This window comes from Anopheles funestus, chromosome 3RL, assembly GCF_943734845.2.
Source record: "Anopheles funestus chromosome 3RL, idAnoFuneDA-416_04, whole genome shotgun sequence".
NCBI classification, from domain to species: Eukaryota; Metazoa; Arthropoda; class Insecta; order Diptera; family Culicidae; genus Anopheles; species Anopheles funestus.
In genome coordinates, this window is record NC_064599.1 from 10245866 (window position 1) to 10270050 (window position 24185).

Genomic DNA, 24185 nt, shown 5'->3' on the forward strand with positions numbered 1-24185 from the left:
TTGTGTCGGTTTCTATTTGCTTTAATGTGAATTTTAAATTAAATCTTCAAACACTGTTTCCCGGAGGAGAAATACCAAAAATCCACTAGATGAACATAATCTCCAGACAGCACCTTAAATCAGCCCCACCTGAAGTATCATTTCGCATCGAAAGTTTTGGCTAAACAAAACACCGACACAACCACTCAAGATCCCGGCTGCTACAGCGTCTCGAGTAGAATTATAATTGAAGCGGAATTCATTAAGGGATAATGAGAGGAAGTATGCACGATACGATACGGACGGACGAAATGGGTGGACGAAAACAAACGATAGAAGACACAAAAAAACAACAAACTTTTGCTTCAGAACTGCGATTCGGGCAACGTGAAAGAAAACGCGTTGCATTCCTGTTACGCCCCCACACACACACACATAAACACACCGAGCTAACACCACAGTGGTGCCCAGATGCATGAGTGATGAGGCGAAAATGTTCTGCACGATGTTGCACGATCAAGGGAAAAAACGGCACCTTCGTTTATGGTTTGGTCGCTTTTATCCGATACCAGGCGTCTCCATTTGCTTCCAAAAGCGATGCCCTCTGCTGTTCGCCAGTTTCTTTTGCCGTTTGCTGCCTTCGCCCGGCATATCCCTGACCATGCTCGCGTCTCGAGTGAGCGGAAATTAATTTTTTGGAAGAATGCTTCTTTCGCTGGGGACGAGACCCGAGACATTTTTGTCTGTCCGCTACCGTTTTCTGCCGATGGTGTCCTGTGTCGATGTCCTCTAATGTGGCAGGATCGAGCGCACCGAGTAGCACCGTGCATTCTGGACCTAGAAGAGAGAGAGAAAGAGTGAGAGAGGAAGCAGGAGGGATGTTCTTATTCAGTGGAGACCTAAAATTCGGCGAGTCATTGAACTCCCTGTAAGCGCCCGATGCGCGCGACACGGATGGGGGAACGACAACGATTTGGTCCCTTATTTTCGGTTCCGTTTTCCTTTCCGTTGGTTTGTTTTTTTTTGCTCTCCGGTTGTATATTTATTTTTGTATTCACATTGTCAAAACTGGAACATGGCCTGAAGGAAGAGAAGAAGTGCACAAACTTTCACTCATTCTTTCTGTTTTGTTTCCCTTTTTTCCTTCACTTGCGAAACTACTTTTACCTTCTTATTTTCCAATTCGTTGGATCCATTTCTCTACTCGTGTTCCGTTGCAGACGTTGTAACTGCGCGCATACACACACACAAAGGTGTACAAAAATAAATAAATAAAGCTACCTGTGTGACCCCCCTTCAAAAGCAAAAAAAAGGAAACAAAAAACATGAGCTTTATGCTGCAAAGCACAACATCATTTGGAATACATCACAACACATCCTTCGACTGTACGGCAACCAGGAGTGTGGGACTTGCTGTAGCACAGATGCTTAGCATCTGGTACGCTGCGAATCGTTGATGTTTCGCGTGTCGGAGGCCAAAGGGAGGAAAAAAAAGGAAAAGTAGAACAGACAGCAATGTAATAATAAAAAATCAAGCGCGAAACAGGTAACTTATACATGCTGATGTTTCCCCCTGTTTTCCCGCTTCTTCCGTTTGCTTGGTGTCGTTAGCTTGGTTCGGGGTTTATTTGACGTTTGACTACGTAGTGCGACAGCCGGATCCGGATACGTATGCCGAGTGTGGTTTGCGTTACAAAATGGCACCGAAGGGCTGTAAACTGTGCGATGCAATCGCAATTACGTGACGATAAAGAAAATTGTTTTGTTGTCTTTATGTTCACAAATAATTTTATTAAACTTATTTTATATTATTATTCGTTTACTAAATAGTATGATAAACAAATAAAAAATAAAAAAATCTTTTTTTGTATTAACTCCTTCTCGCAATGAGCTTCTAATTTCCTCTTTTGGATAAATTAACTTGTCAACCAATTTTAACACTCCTTACAACACACATCCAGACGGTTTTTTTTCCTCCTCCCTCCGATACACTCATCCACCGAGGCCATTACTCCCTTGTCTGGAGCTTCAGTTCGCGTGCGAACGGGTTGAGGAAGTGTGAGCATGAAAGGCCAAAAAAAAAGAAAGAAAACACACCACATCCCGAGGTCAATTCAATGAATATTTACACACCCGGGGAGTTCGGTTCGCGTGTTGTCGCGCCGGCCGGATGGCATATTTTACCTTTACCACTTTTTTGTTGTTGCTTTTGGCACCATACCCGCTGCTTTATGCATTCCCATTTTCATCAAATCCGGTGGGTTAGGCGGACCTTACTCAAAGCTGACACAGCGAGACGGGAGCAACAATAACAACAACAGCAACTATACAGCAAGTCTTTAACAATTCAATTGAGCTGGGTAGAAAAAAAAACACACCTTTCATCCTCCCACGAAAAAGAATTTGTAAGCGATAAAAAGTGCCTTGTTTTTTTTTATTTGAAAAAAGAGGAAAAAAGGATCATGCATCAATTTGTTCGTTCGCAGTGTGGCCGCATATATCACATTTATTTTCTTCGCTTCTACTGATAATTGAACCGATGGACTTGCTATTTCAGTACATTTAAATACCAATAAGAGGTGGAGAGGGGGGGGGGGGAACTAGTTAACTTGTTTTTTGTTAATAACTTGAAAGGCTAAAACACATGAAAGCATATTTTTTCGCCCCAAAACTGTCACATGAAATCATTCGCACCGATGGGTATAGAATTGCTTTTTAAAATCTTTCTGTTCTTTCCATCAAAGTGCAAATCGGTATCCATTCATTGCTTTCCTAAATAAATATGTGTCGAAACAAAAAAGCATATTCCCAAAGCAAAATGTTGGCTCAGTTCAAACCTTAAAAGCACCGGATAATTATTCATTCACAAAGAAGAAAGCGCTCTTGCTGAACCATACAGTTGCTGACATTTGATCTAATTTTCTAAAGTAAATGTACCGATGATACATACATCGTTATGAAGATGGTAAATAAGGTTTTCATTTTGCTGAAACGATAAAGAAAAGGATAAGGTCAAAATGGTTTGACTGTTTTTAATAATAATTACCGTGTCGGGGTACTTTTTTTTTATGTTTTAAACGACGTACCCAGTACATCAGCCGTAAAATTCATTTAAATATTCATATACCTATACTAAAGAGGTACAAGCGAGGACAAACAGAATTATCGAATGGGAATGGGTTTTAAAATTCACTCTTCATAACTACCAGTAAATCTTCGTCTGTAGCGAATTCCGAAGGATTCCAATTCCTGTTCCAAAGGACGTAAGCCAGAATAAGGACATATTTTTGAGAAATAACTATTATTGGTGCTAAATTAGACAGTGCTTGATTCGTAATAATTAGTTGCATTATTTTTTTCCGTCAATTCAATCAAATTCGGAGAAGCCTTAGTTTCAAGTAAATCTCGTCCGGGTTCTCGTAGGACATCCTCAACATTGATAAGATTTCGTCTAAATGCCTATATTTTCCCCAGATTATCGTCAGAATGCTCGATAAGGTTCACAGAAATAAATCATGGCAATATCGTCCTAAATTTCCTAAAGTCTTCTCGAAAAAGGGTGCAGAACTTCAATAGTCCATCATCCAGTACATGTTAGGAATTCCTCAACTTCAAGAACGTTTAATAATTTCGCTCTAAAAGCCAAAGTTCTAACAAGCTTTTTATTGAGTTCCAATACTGAAGAGATATCGAGTAGAATTCCTTCCTGTTCACTATGATTTAGTTACTCAACTTTTGTACTATAATTCTTTGCGTGCATTATTTGAATAAGACCAATGTTTGTATCAAACATATATGATGATAAGGGTGAATATATTCGCACTGTTTATTCCTTCCTACGCTTCCGTAACATTTTACCATTGCAGACAACATAGCACAAGAGAGGAAGAAAAAAGGAAATCAAGAAAAGTACAAAAAATCGCTCGTTCTTGTGTCGAACAAATCTGTTTAGCTGAAAGACTCACTTGACATTGACAGCAGCTTACGCTGAATCGGACGTTCCTCAGTCAGAATGCTGTCTCAAGTTCATCCTTCTTCGCTGATGCATAGAATCCTCAGCCCGGTCAGGCGGTAGAGTGAAGGCACACACAAACACAACCGACAGCGCCCAATTCGAGTGGAGTCTCTGTCTGGCTAGCAGTCTGGGTCGTCGTCGTTGTCGTCGTCGGTTCGTTTTGGGATGAAAACGTTTCTGTGGCTTCAATAACGACGAGGTTAGATGGAGGAGGTGTTTGATTCTCTTTCCCAGCCCACCCACACACAACCAAAAGCACACATACACACACATACATGCGAAGCATCGGTATCGTGTTTCCATTCGACACCAAATTAAAGTTTGGGGTAGGATGAGAATGGTAGCAGTAGGATGCGTCTAAGTGGTAAAGCTAAACCCGTGAGCTGTCGCTCAGCGTCTAGGGGCTAACACCGATTGTCTCGCAGGTTGTTGGCGTGTCTGTGCGTAACAGGTTTATGCTTATACTACGGCCACTAGCAGCACTCGACAGGAGTTTCTGATCAAATTGAATCTCGCCGCCCGACGCACTCACTGTCCTATCCCATCCCCCGGTACGGAATGGGAACTTTATGCGCTACGAACTGATGTGATGCCGATTTCGGTAAGCTGTCAACAGGGAAAGGAGCTAAAAACGGACCATAAAAACGATGTGTATGATCGAAACGACGGTAATACTTGCCCGTACTCTCTTTACCGATGTATAATACATCCCTCGACAACGATAACAATCGGGTCCGTGTGTGTGTTTGCGTGTGGCCAAAGAGCACCATTTTTGGAAAAGGATATCTGATGATGAAGGATAATTTTCATCGCAGATTGACTGACACTTGCTCTCTGTAGCTGCATAAAGCAACACCACCCACCCACCCAGGGGGAGGCTGGGACACCTCGTCTAGAGACACAGGTGCCACATACGAGGAGGATGGTTTGTTGGTGTCTGTTGTGTTTAGGAGAGGAAAAAAACCTAACAAATAATGCTTCTATGGATGAGGTTTCATAAAGAAGCACATAAATCGCCACATTGTCTCGGGAAGAAGAGTACAGTACACATAACCGACAAGCTTTCGGGTGAGACACAACAGGTCCTTCTTCTCCAACACCTTTGAGTGTTAATCCCGTTCAAGTCTGCCTAAGCACAGCAACATGAAACGTATCGAAATATGTCCAACCTTCCCAAACATTCCCCCGCCCCAAAGAACTCTCCCATTCATGGAAGCGATCCATCTACCACCGACTAGTGTTTCATAATTATTCAACTCAATTATTCATTTCTTCCGACCACCGAAAAAGCAGCACAAAACATCACGATTATCCATCGGCAGACTCGGCATCGGTTCGGCTAGGGATTATGAATGTATTGTTTGATGAATTGTTAGTGCGAAAATCATCCACCCAGACGGTGTTTTAAACACTCATCAAAGGGTTTTCGGTGTTGGTAAAACCGGGGTGTTTTTGAGGTGGATTTTCCCCCAAACTTGGCACCAATCCCCTTTTTTGGGTGGTTAAACCGATCGAAAGATGATCGTTAAATCGGGGCATTTCCTTTCCCTTTGCTTTCGAAAAGCGAAACATACAGCTTCGAAAGGGATGAAATTTGAAACGCGATAATCAACGTTATCGCTGATGTGTTTGAAGGCGGTTTTTGCTAAAATCGTACACCAGCCGGTTGAATCAATTATTTCTACGAGACATACACGCGCGCACTTTAGACGAGGGAGCATTAGCAAAAGCCCGATGGGAGGCTGGGTTTCTGTGGTTCCGGCGGTAACCGTTGCTAGTGAAAAACAATCTTCACCAGTCGAACTCATTTTTGGCAGGTTGGGTTTTTCGGTGTTTATGATTAGAAATGGTGTACGGTATCAATAGGCAGATAGGTTTTAGTTACCGAACACGATGTGTAGATGATTTCAATGAATGCAAAATATCGTCAATTGATGAGATGTTTGTGCCTTAAAACTTATTTCTAAGAATTCCTTCCAGAGATAAACTTGTTGCTTGATTTTACAAATGTTGTGAAGTAGCAAAGAAAGAAAAATTTTATTTTCCCTTTTCCAATTCCAAAGATACTTCAAAATATTGAAAGAAGAAAAAAAAAAACATTTCCGCCTTAATTACGCAACTCTACCTCAAACATTTACATAAAGCAATAAATTTCTTTTTTTAATTATTCAAAATTTAAACCCATTTGTTGGATGTAATAACATTTTCCCTTGGCAAAATAATAATATTTCCTCACCGCCACTTTTTGGAGGAAAAAAAACCCCGATTTTTATCCCCGTTCATCCCCCAAAAACCGGTCACGTCCGCTCCCATTTCTCGCAGTCTTGCAATTCAATTAGCTCCACGAAAATTGTTTTAATGAGCTTCGCTAAGTAGCGCTTTACCCCCATAAATGGTCTTTTGACTTCCTGTCGCTAATTCCGGTCGCTACACCGGGTTGTCGGTTGATTCAATTTTGGCATTTTAAAACGATGCCACCGGTTTGTGGCAAGCGGAAGAAATAATCCATCCGCCACACACCGTTGTTGTCTTGCCGACAACGCGAAAGATAGCAGCAACGGGAAAAAAGGAAACATTGCGAAAAAGGGTTTTTGTTTGAAAGGAACGATCTGCGGGAATAACAGTGGATTGACGACAGACAGGTCTGGTATGGTGGTCTTTCCCTAGCGATATGCAACTATTACACTTGTCACTGACACAAGCAACTAGGAATCGTACAATTCCTTGAAGGTACGAATGATTGCGAGAGAAAAGTTGCCACGAGGTTGTTGGAGATTAGGAGGAAAACTTAATTAAATTCAATAACCTAAGCGCTACCACAAAACGTTTTAGCTGGGAAGAGAAAAGAGAAAACAAATACGGGAAAAATACACCTTCGCCTTCATCTATGGCACTCGGTTGGAAAAACGGATTTTCATGGTTTGACGCCATTACGTGCAAAGGCGGCGGGGGGGGTTTTCCTGCAGCCAGGATGTTTGCTATCTTCCGTTTCCCATCGTGCGCGGCAAAACATGGCAAAAGTTTGGCTTAATGACACATGCAGCATTTCCCTTTCGACACGGTATCGAAACCCGTCGACGACGACCATGGTGCAAGGACGAGCGCGTTCTGGCGTGAAGAACAAAGACGCATTTTACTGTAGCTGTGGTGCACAGCTCTTCGCTTTTTTTTTTTTTTTTTGGTTGGTCGATGTACGAGAACCATGAAGCCAATGAACTCTTTGAGCTGCTGCACGATGTCGCGAGTCTGGTGCGGTGGTAAACCTGGTAGATTTTAATGTTGCTCCAGCGGTTTTTTGGCTGTGGAAAGTGTGTTTGCGTGCGAGCTTTCCACCAGGTGGAGAAATGGTACCGAAATCAACATAACCATAAAGCTCCCACAGGAACTGTATGAGACGGTTGGGCGGGAATATAAATTTACGTTCATTAAAATTTAAACGATTTCATGAATTTGCACTTTACCGAAGATGCACCTGCTAAGACACACTAGTCCCCAACAGGGAGAAACTAGTCTCCAAAGCGAAGTTCATTGAGTTTCCGACCGAACAGCTTTTACGGGAATGGTACGGATGCAAGACAGCTTGCTTCACCAGCAAGTGAAATGTTCAGTAATTAATATCCGCACGTATCCGCCCCAGCATTTGCGGTCAGCAGAAGGTACCTGTACCAACGTGAAGGATCGACAGTACCGAGACCACAAAACGGACCGCGATAAGAAATTCACATTTCAATTAGACCAAACTTCTGACCATACCGCTAAGGCTTCCTGCTGGATGTTTCTTGCAGAGTTTCGTTCTCTAATTTGTTCAGGATTTTATTTCTCTCCATCTGTCTGTCTGTACACCGGCCAGGATACCACCGTACCTGACGCGTTCGGTCGTGAAGTGGCGCTTTGCAAGGATGTTTGAAGGTTTAACGCGAAGCACGAAAGCACTCTGTATAACAAGAAATCCTCCAACACCGCAAGTGTCGTTGACATTTCCGCCTGTGTACTACCACCCCATACTACTGCTGCATACAGGCTCTTGGCAAACCAAAAAAAACGCACGGGAAGGAAGTGCGACATAAAATGAAAACACGATTCAAAGGAAAACATCCTCCACCAAACGGTTGGGGTTTCCGTTTTTGACGGTTACGTGTAAGCGCGCGCAAATTTGGAATTTCCTTCGTGTGGAAAGAGTGGCGACCGGACGGACCAATCGAAATGAAAATTTATTAAATAGAAGGTTTAATTTGGCGTGTAGTAATGATTTTCCCAGAGCGTTTTTTTTGTTGTTGCTTCTTTTCGGTAGGAAAAACTTTTCAAATGAAGCAAGTTCATGAACCTTCACACTGATGATGGTTGATTGTTGTCGTGACGGATGAAGTTATCGGAAGGAAAGGATGCAATAGAAATTTTGAGTGTTCTCCGGGAATGTCTTGTCCCAAGGAAAACTAATGAACTTAGGCTTCATATAGGAACTTTAACAAAATAAATTTGAGTTTTTATTGAATGATTTAATCGGCACATAAAGACTTCTATATAAGAGAATTGCAGGTTGCTTATAGAAGTTCGAGACTCACTGAATTGCAACCCAACCAATTATGACAATCGACCACGTTACGCTCATAAAGTCCCATGCCATCGCCCGTTAAAAGCAGCCAACGGGCTAAAAAGTGCACGCAAGGATAGTAAAGTCTGTTCCCTTTCGCTGCTCGGTGTAACGGTGCATTGAATGGGAAAACTCGCCGTGTAAAGATGATTCCCATTTCCTTGCTCCCCGAAAGAAAACGGCAAAGGTCGGATGGGCCTGGACGCGATGGGGCGTCGATTTTATGCACGTCCGCATAAAAAAGCTCATCTTATCACCATTCCATAACCATTTTTTGCGATGCAGTTTTTTGGGATGTGTGTTGAACTTTTCCCGAAACAGCGACTCATTTTCCTACCCTTTACTGATCCTTAACGGATGCATACGGAGACTGGTCCGGGCACGTCGCAGTCGTTGCTGCAAATGTAGAACCCATCGGTAGCTTCATTCAATGCCGTTATTGAATCACATTGGTCGCCATTTTCCGATCCCTGTTTCTTGCCGTTAACAGCGGGTGGAACGTTGTCGATCGTCATAGCACCATCATCATTACAATCATCGCTATCATCCTTCGTAGCGAGGTCGTAATCGTAACACCGTACGAACACACGGTGTAGCGATGAGCAGCTTTTTCCACCGAGTCAATCTTGTTCGATGCAATAATGATCAGTAAAATCATTTTAGCACGATGTTGCTTTTTTCTCTCTTATTTTCTGCCCGTTTGTCGTACATTCGATCGTTTTCCGATGTACGAAAATCATCGCAGAAGCGTTCCGTTTCAGTCTCCGTACAACGAAACGTTGTGAAAGATGTTTTCCGCTTTTTTTTCCGCCCGTTTCGGAAAATGAAACGCAAAATTGGAAAGCAAACGAAAAGAAGTCACTGTGTGCGGTGTGTTTTACTCTTGTTGATCGGGGAATGGTTCCCACGGTATCGCGCACAACTACAGTAGCAGACAGCTACTTGCTTGAAGCACCGTCTAGAAGCCTTCCGTTCTGCTTCATGTGAATCCTTTCGAGAGGCAAAATCGTACCCGCGGAAGGGAGAGTGAAGGGGTCAAGGTAAATATAGCTTCCAGGCAGGCAGCATAGGTACAAACCCACACGACGAAATGGGGCAGGAAACACCGGCGAAGGTGTTAGTCCTGGTGGAGCAGCACTATCCTGGAGCACCATGAGAACATAGTTTGGTTTTGGTTTGGGCTGTCCTTGTCTTGTTTGTGTTCGTTTCGCTTATCGGTTGGCGTAAAACTGCAGCCAGCTTCTTGTGTGTGTTTGGTTTGACGATTCCTTCCATCCGTGCAGCATATCCCTTACGTTACTGTTCATTTTCATGCTTAGTTTTACTATCGTACCACGCCCGGGGAAGGAGTTCCTTCCATGCTCTGTCCGTTCGTCCTTCACCATAGCTTCCGTTCGTTTTATCGCTTTTGGAGCAGCAACACAACCAACAGCGACGATGATGACGATTGCTGTAAACCGTAGCGACGTTTCGTCTACGACCTGGCCATAGTGCCATTTTCCCAACCTCTTTTCCCAGCTCGTATCTACTATTTCTAAAAAAAACCGAGTCGTCTCAATAGCTGGAATATGCATACAGCCAGAAGGAACCGCACAAGGCTTGCATGCATGTTGTTGCCAAGTCGTTGTAGGAAAAGTGTTCTTCCACGAACCAACGTCAAAACGGTGCAAAAGGATGAAGGACGTAGCTTTGCCAGGGCAAACTCACCGTTTTGTTGCGAGTTCGCTGCTCGGAGTTTCTCGATCTTGCACGAGGACCGTGAGGACGATGGTTCCATAAAACTGGCATGAGTTTGTTTCGCTTTCAATCAAACTCTCGCTCTCGTTGCTGGTACGATGGAAAGGAAAAGTTTGTGGCTAACAAAAGGGAAATGGGGGGTTTCCCTTTTCCTGTTAGTGTGGTGTGGAAAAATAAAGGTCGCACTTAATGTCGTTTGGTTTGAGCAGGTTTCGAGCTTTGGTTGTAACTTTTCTTGTATTTCATTTATTTTATGATTTATTGAAACTCCACACATGCATTGAATCGTTAGAAGTAATAGCAATATAATTTAAATTTGTTTTGCGCTTTATATTAAAGCTTATACTCGATCGAATCTAGTAAGCCCAATAGCCGTTAAGGTTTAGCTACGGTACGGTAAAACATTAATTTCCCAGTGAAGGTTCGAATCCCGCGTCATACTCTGTTCCCCAATTCGTTTATAAAACTTTTCTACAGCTTCAAATGCATTGGTAAATGACAAATTATTAAAACAAATTTTGTCCTACGTTCTAAACACTAGTTGCCTGATGTGCGTGCGTCTACGTCGTTCGTTAGCTTGGCCCCCGGTTAACTTACAGCATCCGTTCGTCTTCTTCCCAAATAGAATAAGCTTCTGGCAGCGTGCCATGATCCCGACAATTTGTGTTCATTTGTTCCGACTGAATCCGGAGCCTTTTTTCTTCTTGGCGCGCGCTGTCGGGTTATCCTGCCCCCGGGCTTCCGTTCCGGAGGAGTTTTCATCCCGCCTCATTTTCCCACCGACGACGACGAGATATGCTTCCTAACTAGATACACATTCTTCCTTCCATTCCTTCCCCGCAAGCACATCCCTTTTGACGTTTCTTTCGCTGTCTTGGGACTGGCAGCTTCCAGCAGCGAGTGTAAACTTTGCGAAAGAAAAGGACGACTTCCGTTAAAGATTTTTTTTTACTTCACCTTATTCTCCATGAGCTCACGAGTGGGTGGTTGGGATGCTAAAGTGAAAGTTGCTTGTATTTTGAAAGGTTTGTTTCGGAACGAGCTGAACCGATTGGTGGTAATGGTGGGTGGTGATGAATGGCGACGAAAATGGCTGTGTGCCGTTGAATCCTGCATTATTCCTTCAGTTGATTCTATTTTCGGTGAAGGAAGGATGAAGCATTTACTTACATTTCACCCACTCCCATCCACCCCTCCTTTCCATTCAGCTCGTCTCAGTTCGAACAAGCCAACCATGCCATGTCAGACTTGAAGCGAATAAAAAGGCAGCTGTCTCGCTTGTGGGTGTCCCTCGGTGAAGATGTTCAGCTGCAGTAGTAGCAGCAGCATCAACAGTACCACACAGCCCTGATCCAACGCTCTGCTTGGTCGGTCGGGACTCGTCCTTATCATCCCGAACGCCTTTTCCTTTGGTGTTGGTGAAGCATTTATTACTCAACGAAAAACAGAACCAGTCTTCTCTTGCATCTTTTCTCGATTATTTGGATCTGCCCGATTCGTACGAACAGCTCGAATCCCCCTTATTCCTGGACCGTTTTCTTTTCGTCCGTCAACCACGACCAACCCCACCAGCAAATTCAGAGGAGACGTTTCAATTTTTAGGGGTGCATTAACCTTTTCCACCACACCAGCACCGGTCCTCCATCCACTCCACCCATTCGCTCCACCTCTCGCTCACCTTTGTCTGCAGTTTGGCTGCAAATTCTCCTGGCGCATTATTCCGTGGTCGTTTTCTTCTCCCATTTTCCATGGTTTGGGTTGAATCCCGTTGTAAGGATTTCCCGACCATGCCACCCTCCCACTTCCATTCCGCCTCCCTCCCCAATCGAATCATTTATGTTGGTTCGTTGTAACTCGCCGAAAATCCTTTACTTACGGGATACACCCAAAACAAAAAAGGGAACGCCAGGGATCGGAGGGCCAACGATGAGACGGGGTGTGGGGTGGCGCGATGCCGGTGATTTTGATTTCATGCGCAAATAGATCCGGTGCTTTAGCTGCATGAAAATCAGACACAACACAACAAAACCTAGAGCGCTGCTGGAGCGCTCGGTTTTATCCATTTCATTTTCCCTTTCCTATGCCCCGTTTTGGGGCTGGTGCTTATCGTGGTTGTGGTGGAAAAACCCATTTCCCATAATCATTCCATACCTTCCACAGCAGATTCGTGCACCTAACAGGCATGGGGAATCGTTTCGATAGGGGAAAATTAGGGAAATCCTTTGGGGGAAAACGTTGGTGAGCCACGTTAAACCGTGCAATGTGTGTGTTACAGTATATTTGCTTCACTTCTGTAACAAATGCATCAGACCAAGGTAGTCTTGTGAGATTATATGAAGAATATACATCCTTTACATTTTAAATTAAAGCAATTTTAAATAGCTTCAACGATAAATAAAACAAATAATAAACCAACGACGTTTTGCTATGAACATTCTCCTTGTACTCCTCAATTTTTTTAACAAATATGCCTAGACGAAAAAATTATTCATCTTCTACACGTCCGCTTCGTGGAAATAATGGTCCAGTCAAGGAATTCATTATCGTCGTAAAAAAATGCTCCATTTCTCAGACGATACGGAAAGATGCAATAATTAAATTGTGCGCAAGAACCCATTCGTAAGGACCTTTTTTTGCTTTGCCAAAGATGTCTAACAAAACTCCTCAGATAAACTCGTTTCATCGATGTTAAAGATCAAAACAACGCTTAGAAATTAAAAACGACTTCAAATCTAAAAAAGTTCTAACCGATTTTTGTCTTTTTTCTTTACAGGTAAGAATTGTATGACAACTTTGTTGGGCAACTTCATTAAAAAAACTAATATGTAAGTTTAATATTTTTATTATTAGTGTGTTTATGTATGATCAAACGTTTCTTATTTCTTCTCCTTTGATAAAACGAAAAATCACAAAAACGCATGTTATCAGTTTGGCATTTTCCACTTAAAAAAACAAATTTAAATCCCCTACTGTTAAATGTTTCACCACACATTCTAGCACGGATGTACGTCTACTTAACCTTTTTTCTCACACTCGCTTCCGGCAAAATTGCTTTCATTTCCGTTTCCTTTTTCATCCCATGCACCCTCCCGGCGCGGCTCACACCCTTTAAACGACTTACCATGGACAAACAAAATCTCAACCAAGCCGATCAATCGGAAACCACTCAAACCATCACCCTCTCCCCGTCGGTCATACAGCCCGGTCACCCCTTCGATCAGTCGAGGCCAATCGATTTCGTTGCGTATAATAAAATCTAGGCCACCGGAGATAAGTTATGCGTGCGGTGCGGTACCGAGCAAAGCGAGCAAGCGCAAGCACAAGTTGTCTCCATGTCTGGTCGGATTAATCGGAGGGTGCGCAACATGAATGATAATAAAAAAAAACTGCTTTGACCAACAAACGGCAGCATTATGCAACACGCGCAACTGCATGCCTGAGGATCGTATCGTAACCCCTCTCGCAACACGAAAGAATTTCTTCTTTCTCCACCCACTGCTCTTGCTGCTAATTGACTTTTTACACCGGCCCCGACATACGCAATGGTCAAATAGGGGGCTGCCACGCCCGGAAGATACGACGCACCACACTACGACATCGTAGCGCATCGCCCGTAGATATCTTCTTATTTTGCACAGCATCGCCCCCATGCTGTTTCTCACTCCACGTTCTCCGCCGCACTGCGTTGGGGTAATGCAATCTGCGTATGCAACATTGCTTTTTTTGTGCGAGAGAGCAACGTGCGGTCGGCGTGCGAGCCAGGCTGAATTTCAGTCAAGGTCCGGAAATGTAAACCGGAGCTATTGCACTGCTCTGCGCGCCGGGCTGATAATTGTTCGACGTGTTTTTTTAGCCGATAACGGTCAACTTCATTAGGGTGAATTTTCCTGCTCATTATTTACTACCACTGCTAGAGGGAGGGTAATTCACACGAAAGAGAGAGTAAGAGAGAAAGAGAGAGAGAGAGAGATAGAGAGAGGGAAAAAGCTTAGAGGAAAAAAGCTTCGAAGAAGATCATTTTGAAAGTAACATGAAGTTAACATATTGGAAAAATATTAGAGAGACTTCACTTCAAATAATAACTATACTATTTGTTAAACACTACTACTGAGAAATCCTTCAATAACTTCATTACTACAGGGTCTTGAAGTGAAACATCAATTCAAGCAAACGCATTTTAAATTAAATCGTATTCCTATCCAACACCATCCTCATCAGCACTTCAGATGCAGACATTCCCGTCCTTGCCAGGCCACAGCAGAAGCTCCGACACGTGATCGCAACTTCACACCACTAAATCAACCGAGTAAAAAGATGAAGCAATAGCAACAAGAGAGAGACAGAAAAAAGCTCCAAAATTACCATTCATTATATGGCCGGTAGTGGTCCCCGTAGCCGTCGGCCACAAACGATGAAACCACGGAACGTTCCGAATGTTCCGTTTTGGGTGTTTTTTTTTTTTCGTTGTAAAGTATGCAAGCGAATCGAACGAAAAAAAAAGAGGCTAACGGAAATTTCCAATCGTACCGGCATGGTGAAGGTTTCCGCTTTGCTTTTTGTATTGCAAACGACGCTACGATATGGCCGGGTACTTTGTATTACGTCATTTTGAAAACATAAGAACCCGATTACACGATCGCTTGTTGTGCATGGCGTTCACGCATCAACCCGGGGTACCCGCGTTTAAACGGCACGGTGGAGTAAAAGAAAAAAAAGCGCCAAAAACACTACTATCCGCCTGTGTGCTGCTAATTGACTCCACAGGTCCACCTTGAGTCGCCTTCGATGTTTTGTATCGACTACTTCGACACGTAGGGTTTTGCAGCTCAAATGAAAAACCTCGCGGGAACCGTTTATTAATCGATTTGCTCAAACGCGCTCAAACGCACTCCACTTTGGATAAGCGAATGAAATGAAGTCACTTTATCGTTCACCAACTATTGTGAAAATACTCATTAAACGCCATTGAGTAGTAGTTGTTGTGATAGAGTGGACGCGTTTGCCACTTTCGATCAACACAGCAGTGAATACTGACAAAAAAGGTGACGGAAAGAAACAAAAAATCGACAAGAGTGAATGAATATCAAGCGGACAACAACAAAAAACACATAGAAACAAACACACCGTGCAGGGTAATCAAAACAAAACACGAAAAACAAACGGCTGCACCAGCGTCCTCGCTTCCGTCTTGACGTTCCGTTTACTACTGCTGCTACTACTACTACCACCACTATCACTATTGCCACCTGTCATTTGCTACGATCTGGCGAACTAAACACGGGTGTCTAAGCGCACGCACCTAAAACGTCAAACGTGACATTGACACAGAAAAAGCAGAGTACCTCTCTCTTTCTCCCGCTATTTCTATTACGGGATGGTGGAATTTTTGGTTTGCAAAACTGGTAAACAAGTTTGATCCGTGTGTCCAGTTTTATTACGGGATAACTCATAATTTAAGACAGTAATAATAAAATTGTATTCTTTGTAATATTTTAAATATTATTCTAAGGAACTCAACGTTTCCATACAAAACACAGTTCATTTTTGCCGTTGTTTTGAATCTAACTTGCTTTTGTGCCGATTTCTTTCTACTCCCGCGTACATACCGCCGAGTTGTTGCAGCTAGCAAAACAATCGAAAATCTACCATGACGAAGTAAAATTTTCGGCCGCACCGAACTTTCAAGGGTGCACAGCAGCAACAGTGTGGGCCATTGGAACCTCCTCCATTCATTCCCACTTGTATTTTCGCCTGGCCAGTTTGGATGGTCGCCGCCGTATTGACCGTCAATCAATTCCACGATCTTAACCATAGCGGCGTGCGCTCTAAAACACAAACCCCTTTCGCCAATGCCAAATGGTGTTGCTGATGGGTGTTAGGTGCACCGCAGATTGAGAGGATATTTTTTTGTCAAGAAACCAAAAACAATAATAACAACAACAGAAAAAAACAACAGAGTCACGTAGTTTCGTATCGTAAACAAAGCATGATGCAACATTAATTTCCTTGAGGTATTGAAGTTTCAAACCTTTTCTATTTGTGGCCCAGGAAACATTCTTAATGGGTTTGTTGTTTTTTTTTTTTTTTGGGTGATTGTGTACTACATCGTTTGGGAATTTTAATCACGAACATGGTGGTAAAATAATTTGACGTAACTAAAATTAAAATGGTGGGATTTTAAAAAGGTTTCATGAAACTAAGATGTCTATTATTTACAATTTAACATCTTTTTGTTAATTTAACTTGATTGCTGGAATTGTTTGACTGCCTCTTTATTCGTACAAATTGTATAGCTGTGGGCACGCTATACAAATGTCCTATTTTAAGCCATAAAGACAAGAACAAGGGCACTTTAATCTGAATTTTCTACTCAATCCTCTTCCTGTAGCTATCCTACGAATGGGATGCAACCAGTTCTTCGGTTATTGCCTGAGTACCCAAGAACCATCCCTATTTTATGCATATCAGTACATGCTGTACGTACATGCACCTTGCCAGAAGCTGTCATCGTAAATCTGCAGACACTAGACAACCATCGAGTGAGAAATATCTGCCCTCTAGCGGCGCATCATAATTATTGGAACACTTTTTCAAGCTTGATGAAGTTTTCTGCGTACGATGAAGAGAGAGAAAGATAGAAAGAAAGAAACCAAGTCGTTAATCAAGTATGTGGAGTTTCTGAAGGATCATCCTCAACAAGTTGACTAAACTGGAGCCTGCGAAAACGTCGAAGTATTTCAACAACCTGTCTCGAACGGCGTCACGGCGTGATACGGCAGAATAGGATGGAGAGGCTATTTTGCATACGCATGAAGATTGCAAGTGCAACCGGGCACGATAATAGTAATGTGCCGTTTGATGCGATCAGAATTCAGGGTTGAGTAAAAAGATGCCACGGGGCGGGTGTAGCTAGTCAAGCCTGCCCATGTGTACAGAACAATCGTATCGGTGCATCTTTCACTTCCTCTTCGTAATATTTTTTTAAATATAAATAACAAGTCAACAAAAAAACTTAAAATGAATACAAAAGAAAGATTATTCTCAAACGATAAAGAAGAGTAAAAAATAACCTTGAACAATATAACTACCTTTAGCTGCTTCTAATTGAATCAAAGTTTATGCTTCTCTTTTCATACCTGCCACCGCTAAACTCTCTAGTGAATCTTGTTGCCTATCATCCGTAAAGGAATAACAAAACTCCATACAAAGCTCGACCATCCAAACTGGCAAACAACCAATGCTCGAAGATGCCAAGCAAGAAAGTGAAAAGAAAAAAAAACAAGTTTCTCTGATAAGCTGGTTGTTGCAACAAAAGGCCCACCAGCTCCTCCACCAACGGCAAGATACGCTGGCAGACCTCCGCACAGACCGTAATGAGATGAATTCTGCGATCTTTAGCGATACGGCTCATTAAATCGAGCCCGGGCAAAAAGGGAAACAAGGGAAAGCGCATTCTCAACGCACTTCGACACTTAAGTCACACGCATCATGTTACACACAGGAGGAACTTTTCCTTCTCAGACCGTGCGAATTCGTTGCGCAAATAGGTGTGTGCACCTTCGCTATCTATCGCGGGTTGATATGTTTCAAAAGGAACAATTAACATACGACGAGACCACAAAAACTTGCATATGATTGTTGGGAATGAATAGAAGATTTATTTTTTTTAATAATCGTTGATCGCTCAGATATAACAAAGCTATATCGGAGGAATTTATCAAAGAATGTTTGGTACATTGCATTTTTAGTGAGGACTATTAAGCTTCTTCCGTGTCCTAATAAACTTGTTGTTTACGGAAAACCAATAATGAATAATAATAATAATAAAAACAGATCTTGCGCCCCCGGGTGGACTCGAACCACCAACCTTTCGGTTAACAGCCGAACGCGCTAACCGATTGCGCCACGAAGGCGACTTGAATGCTGCGATCTTACGAGTGACCCGTACACGGTTATGTCGCGCTAGAGTTTTCCTTCTGAAGAATCTCTCTTAGTGCATGTTTAGCTCTATTCTGGCCTACTTTTAAAGATGCCATTCTTTTATAAACCGCTTTCTAAATCATTAGCTCAGAATTCAATATTATAAAATGATGGAAATTGTAAATAAAATTCGACTCTATACAACAGAACACACAGCCATGGTGTAGAGAAAGCAACGAAAGCAACAAACCAACCGGAACGAAATATGAATCTTCGCTATCCAGTGAATAGGAAATTAAATGTATTCACTTTCAATAGCAGCGGGTCTGTGCCGGGCACGGGAAAATAGAAACCCTACCGCAACACGGTACATACCTTTAACCATCAATCGTGAACATCATCACACCGTGTCATGCAATCAAATCAACTTATCAGTTATCGGATAGGAATGAATGTTCAACGAGCGTTAAATTTGCTGCTCGATACTAAGCAAACAGTGGTGCTGAGATGGAAGTGACTTCCATTTTGGGTGTAATTTTTTTCTTGTATTATTTCTCCTCTTTCCCTGGTTTGAAGAGAGCAAACGCAACCGTTCAATTGATACGATATTGGCACCGATATTGGTTTTGCTAATTTAATTTACTGGAAATATTTCAAAGCTATCAATTAACGTAATAACATTATCTTGTTCCTTATAGGACGCGCAGCCCTTGCGTTTCGCAAGCACACAGCTCAAATTAACTCACAAAGCCACATCAACCGCCACGGTAGCTCGGAGCCTCTACATGCTCTCCCATCAGCTAAGCATGACATTTGCATGTTACTAGATTTTCCTAGAAAAACGATCCTTGTTTGCCCTAGCCCTGATATTGTTTCACGTACCCGCAGGACATTCCCGGGGTACTACTTGTTTGAGTTTGGAATTACAAAACATTTGCAAAAGTAGCATTTTCCTTTTCCCCTCTCCCACTTTTGCGCCAAACGAACAACCTACACGGCTCGTCCCACGGAATCACAATATCAGCGAGGATTTAGCATAGGCTCCGCTTCCGAGAAATCGGATATGCGCTTTTCCATCCACTGGAGCAGGGATGATATTTCCCAGCTGCTCCATTTTCTCCCGCAGCTCCACATTGCGCACCCTTCCCGTCCACCTCAAGGGCACAGCGGAAATGGAGACTTGAAATGAAATCGAAACCACAACGGGCAATAATGGAAGCAGTGATCCCTGCAGCCGAGGTTTTGTCGTCCAGGAGGGGGGAAACGGGAATGCGCAACGAGACCGGGAAAAAGAGACAGCTTGTATGATTTTCAATTTCAAATTGTTCCCCCATCGTACAGTTTTCCTGGGATGGGGAGACATTTGTGCCAAAGAAGAAAAAAAACGCTTCATCTGGTGGGTGGTTCGAGAGAAAACGGAGAAAAGGTTAGGAAGTGGATGAAGTGAAACATTTCTTTCCTCTAACAAACGCAAAAACCATACACATATATTAAATAGAAACAAGGTTTCAAGCCTACCACCGTTGGGAAACCGGATCGAACTGCCGAGAGACGACGGGGGCTGGCAAATGAAACCTTGCCCCTACTTTGTCCACCATACAGAAGCCATATTCCACACGCACATCCAACCGGAAAATCTTCTTTCTCTTGTTCTCTTTTCCCCCCCGGTCGCTCCGATGACTTCAAACGATGCGATTGTTTCTGTGTCAGGAGTTACCCATTACTTTGGGGTTTCGTTTGCGAATAGTTCTTCCTCCAATGACATGTCTTGTCTCATTTATCACACGACTCTACACAAATTGATCTCTTACGAATGTTTTCTTTATTCTTTAATGTTTTTTTTAGTAAAATGGGAAAAAGTTTTAAAATTCAATTTTTGATTCATTAGTTTGGTGTTATAGTTTAATTTCAATAACTTCAAGAGTTGTATTTGTTAAACATATTGTCCTATTGTAAGGAAAACTGTTTGAATATTCATTTAAAAATTATTCTTCAAAAAATCACCTCGGCGTAAAAACTCTAAAAGCTCAATTTTGTACAACGTTTTCTTATCTCCAGCACAAACAAATTCAAACACCGAAGCCTTTCCGCTTGATTTCCGTCTTCTTGCCCCTTTTTGCAAAACCACCCCATCATCATCATCATCAACCAACCAACCAACCAACCAACCAACCGCTATCCCACACCGAGACAGTTCGCACAGTTCGAAGCGACAAACAACAGCATTTTTTGATGACGGTTGGTGCAAAATGCAATGTGCGATGCAATTGATGCACACGGCAGTTTCTAATGGCCTAGTTTCTGGATGGTCTTTTTCCTTCCTCAGCCGGCCGTCCGACCGCCCGCTTGCTCGCTTGCCCACAGCTGGCGCAAGTGAAATGCATCGCAGCGTCTACCGGCTGCACTTTACGGCTACAGCGACTCAGTTGCCATTTTTTTTTCTTCTTTTGCTCCTCTCACTTTTCAACTGCGGCTTTCTTTTTCTTTCCCTTCTGCCAGCGTCTTGGCGACTACCGGAATTACTTCGCGGGCCCGCATGACGATGCGGCAGGGCAGGGCAAAACGGTTGGAAAATGTCTAATGCATCGGTGAAAATCATACTCCACGATGCAGTCACGAGAAGGGGAAAATTTATCTCCTTCCCGGGTGGAAACAAACGCACTGGGGGGTTTTTTTTGAAGAGCATTTTTCTACCGGACGTAAACGTACAGTTCTATTTTTGGTGTTTGTGCACTTTTTTGAGGTCATGGAGGTAATAGTTTGAAAGAATTTACTGCGCACTGTCGCTAGTGTAATGTTTTGGGACAGTTTTATGAGACACTAACCGACATCTGGTGAGCTTTAATGGACAGTTTTAAAGCTAATGTACTAAAACCCCAAAAGAGTAGTTTGAACCGTTTGGGCATATATTTCTCGCATGTCATGTGTATTTATTTTAGACGGCGTGATGTTTGACACTGTCCGCCGGAAGCAACGAAAATCGTGAGTTAATTTCCGATAATGGTGTAACTACCAATAATCTTGTCCAGATCGTTAAATAACGTTATCAAAATAAATGAGAATAATGAATTGAAACAATTTGACCTCGGAATCAACATATCGCCTTCGTGGCGCAATCGGTTAGCGCGTTCGGCTGTTAACCGAAAGGTTGGTGGTTCGAGTCCACCCGGGGGCGCAAATGAAACCTTTTTACTTTAAAGACTTCATCTTTAAACTTTACTTTAAAGACGTTTAAAGACTCTAAAGAGTCTTAATTAGAATTTACAATCAAACAAAATCCCCAAAACCCATAATCTCGCTTCCTCCCCATTTGTAACTAAACGCGTTTAGTTGTGTTTTGGTTATACTTATTCTATAAAACAAATAACATCTCTAAGATTTACTTTACAAACTTTGCAATCATTGATACTAAAAATTTAATATTCTTCGCTTCTATCGTTAGTATCGTGATACTAATAAATTTTTATTTTTCATTTCTTTGCAGGTAATTGATATTTCTTAGCGGAGTTAAGAAACCTGACACACCACACAGGTATTTGCGTATGTTATTTATGTTTTCTACATCTTTCACGGTGTTTACGTGCGAGTTATCATGCCGTGACACCTGTTCGTATCGGAAGCAATGTTAACAAAACCTATTGACACACACCTGAATGGCGAACGCGCGGCCAACTGTTGATATAAGCCCGGTTGCGTATGTAGAACCGGCAGACCTCCAGCATATCAAAACCTACGAAGGGTGCTACCTCAATTGGCTCGTTGAGGGGAAGATAAGAACCGCGCAGTGATTCAGCCCTCCACAAAACGTTGCACGGTCACAAAAACCCGTCGGAGATCGCGATTGTGTAAGAAAGAGGGAGTCTTGTGTCACTTCCTTCATCCATTCGTGATAGGTAGGGAATGCATTATTCTGCCCATCAGCAGCCAAAAAAGAAAAAGGAAAAGAAAAACAAGGGCACAGATAACGACGTGGACACTTCCGATGGGCATTAAACGGGGGGGAAAATGTGTCTCCATCGGTACAGATCGAGACAGGAAGGCTCATCAGACCCGTGCGGCGTATGCACACACACACACGACCAGTGGGCAATCCAACGCGAGTCACGAGGAGCGACGCGTGTTTACTTACCAACTGGCAGTGAAGTAGTTTAAACCTTGGCTTAGATTTTGCGTCCCATTCGGGGTTCCGTGCGCGGTTTCATTCTTATCGGATCGTTTGCCATCATCAACGGCACGATTTCTCACTCGAGCTGCGGCGCCTACACTTCAGCACCTTGCTCTCACACACCAGACAGTATGGTATGGTTGTGTTGCCACTGACCGTAGAGAACGGAACCGTAAGCCGGACATTCATTGGCGCGATGTAATCACACGGGTCAGGATGGCCGAGCGGTCTAAGGCGCTACGTTCAGGTCGTAGTCTTCTCTGAAGGCGTGGGTTCGAATCCCACTTCTGACAACTCACAATTATTTTGATGTTATTTTCAAGTGTTTTGTATCAGCTAAACACAACTCATGGTACTATTTTAATCTAACTGTATGTCTTATTTATATCCCAGAGTATTATCTTCCACCTTCGGACGTCTCTCAACGAAATTAGACGTGATAAAAATAGGCTTGATAGTGTCTACAGTTGAAAAAATGAAAATAAACAACGCAAGGCCAAATCATATCACTTTATTTCCGTTTCTCTATCTAACTTACTTAGACATGGAAGTGTTATAATCGCCTTTTATTATTCTGTCATGAAAATTTTGATACAACATAGCAGCATAGATATCGTCATCAGCATGAAGGCGTTAATTGAAGTGAGGAACCGCCGACTACAGTAGCACAGAGTGTATAACAATATGATTCTTCGAATAATTATGAATTAAACTTGCGTTACATAACGTTACACATTTGACTCAATATTGATTTAATCCTTTTCGAAGTGGAACTGAAGAACGGCCCACTGTATTTGAACGTTGGTTTTTAGCCCTTCCACCTATTTACACTGAATGCGCTAAATATCAAAGTGCATTTGGCAGTGATCGTGCAACGAAGCATCGAAGAAGAGCCTGCAACAGCAGGTCGGTAGCATTGAGTAATAAGCGATTTAATGATACTTTACTCGCTCCGTTCTCCGCCTTGCTTCCATGCTTGCCTGCTGGGCGAATGGACAGACTCTAAACGCTGGCAACAGCGAACACGACCATAAAGCGAAATTACCCAGCCAGTCCAACCGGTTGAAAGGGAAAACGGGAAAAAGCGAACGTGTGTGTGTGTGTGTGGAGTCCGTCCAGACAGGCGTCCGCTTCTCAGGTGTGCCGAAGCTGTACCGAGCGCGGAAGTCAACAGTCGCTAGAACATCACAGCACAAGACAAAGAAGTTGTAAATTACTCCCCGGGCGCTGTAGGGAACGGGGAGGAAAAAAGGGATTGTGTAGGAAAACAGCGAAGCACATCCTTTGCGGTGGGCTCTACGGTACAAATTATCTTCGACGGAATGATGCAAGATGCGTTCTGCGGGTTGTGATCTCTGAAGAATTTTTTTTTGCTGTATCATGAGGAGAAGCATTCTTAAGACGAATGACTCTTCTTTTTGTGTGAGTGTGTGTATGAAGTTGGGTTTCATTTTCTTGTGTACATGAGTGCATTGCTGTTAAAGCCGAGCCTCCATCCGGGAAGAGCCTCCACACGTACTACAATCTTCGTAGTTGAGACCAGTTTTTCTCCATCCACTCATGTCTTGCATTAAACTAAATTAAAGGAGGATGCTTCGTGACTGGACCGAGAACGAGTTTTGTCGAGACCTGATCACTTCCTGATCTCGTTCGATCTGCTCCCGTCAAACCAACTGGACTATCTTCCATTTCCTCGATGTCTGGATGGGAAGTTTGTGCAGAAAAAAGCGCATTAAAATCGGGATAGGTACATCATCCGTATGCAGGTTGTACTTAAC

At 42.9% G+C, this 24185-nt stretch overlaps 1 protein-coding gene and 3 non-coding genes across 4 annotated transcripts in view; 3 read left to right on the forward strand and 1 right to left on the reverse strand.

Moving 5' to 3' along the window:
- The window catches only part of LOC125771280 (ecdysone-induced protein 74EF), a 218097-nt gene that overhangs the window by 106411 nt on the left and 87501 nt on the right, over positions 1 to 24185 (forward strand). The gene's annotated exons all lie outside the window — the stretch shown is intronic.
- Positions 18162 to 18235, reverse strand: Trnan-guu (transfer RNA asparagine (anticodon GUU)). Its single transcript has one exon. It is a non-coding gene; the product is annotated as a tRNA-Asn (tRNA).
- On the forward strand, positions 21344 to 21417 carry Trnan-guu (transfer RNA asparagine (anticodon GUU)). The gene has a single exon. It is a non-coding gene; the product is annotated as a tRNA-Asn (tRNA).
- Trnal-cag (transfer RNA leucine (anticodon CAG)) lies at positions 22618 to 22700 on the forward strand. Its single transcript has one exon. It is a non-coding gene; the product is annotated as a tRNA-Leu (tRNA).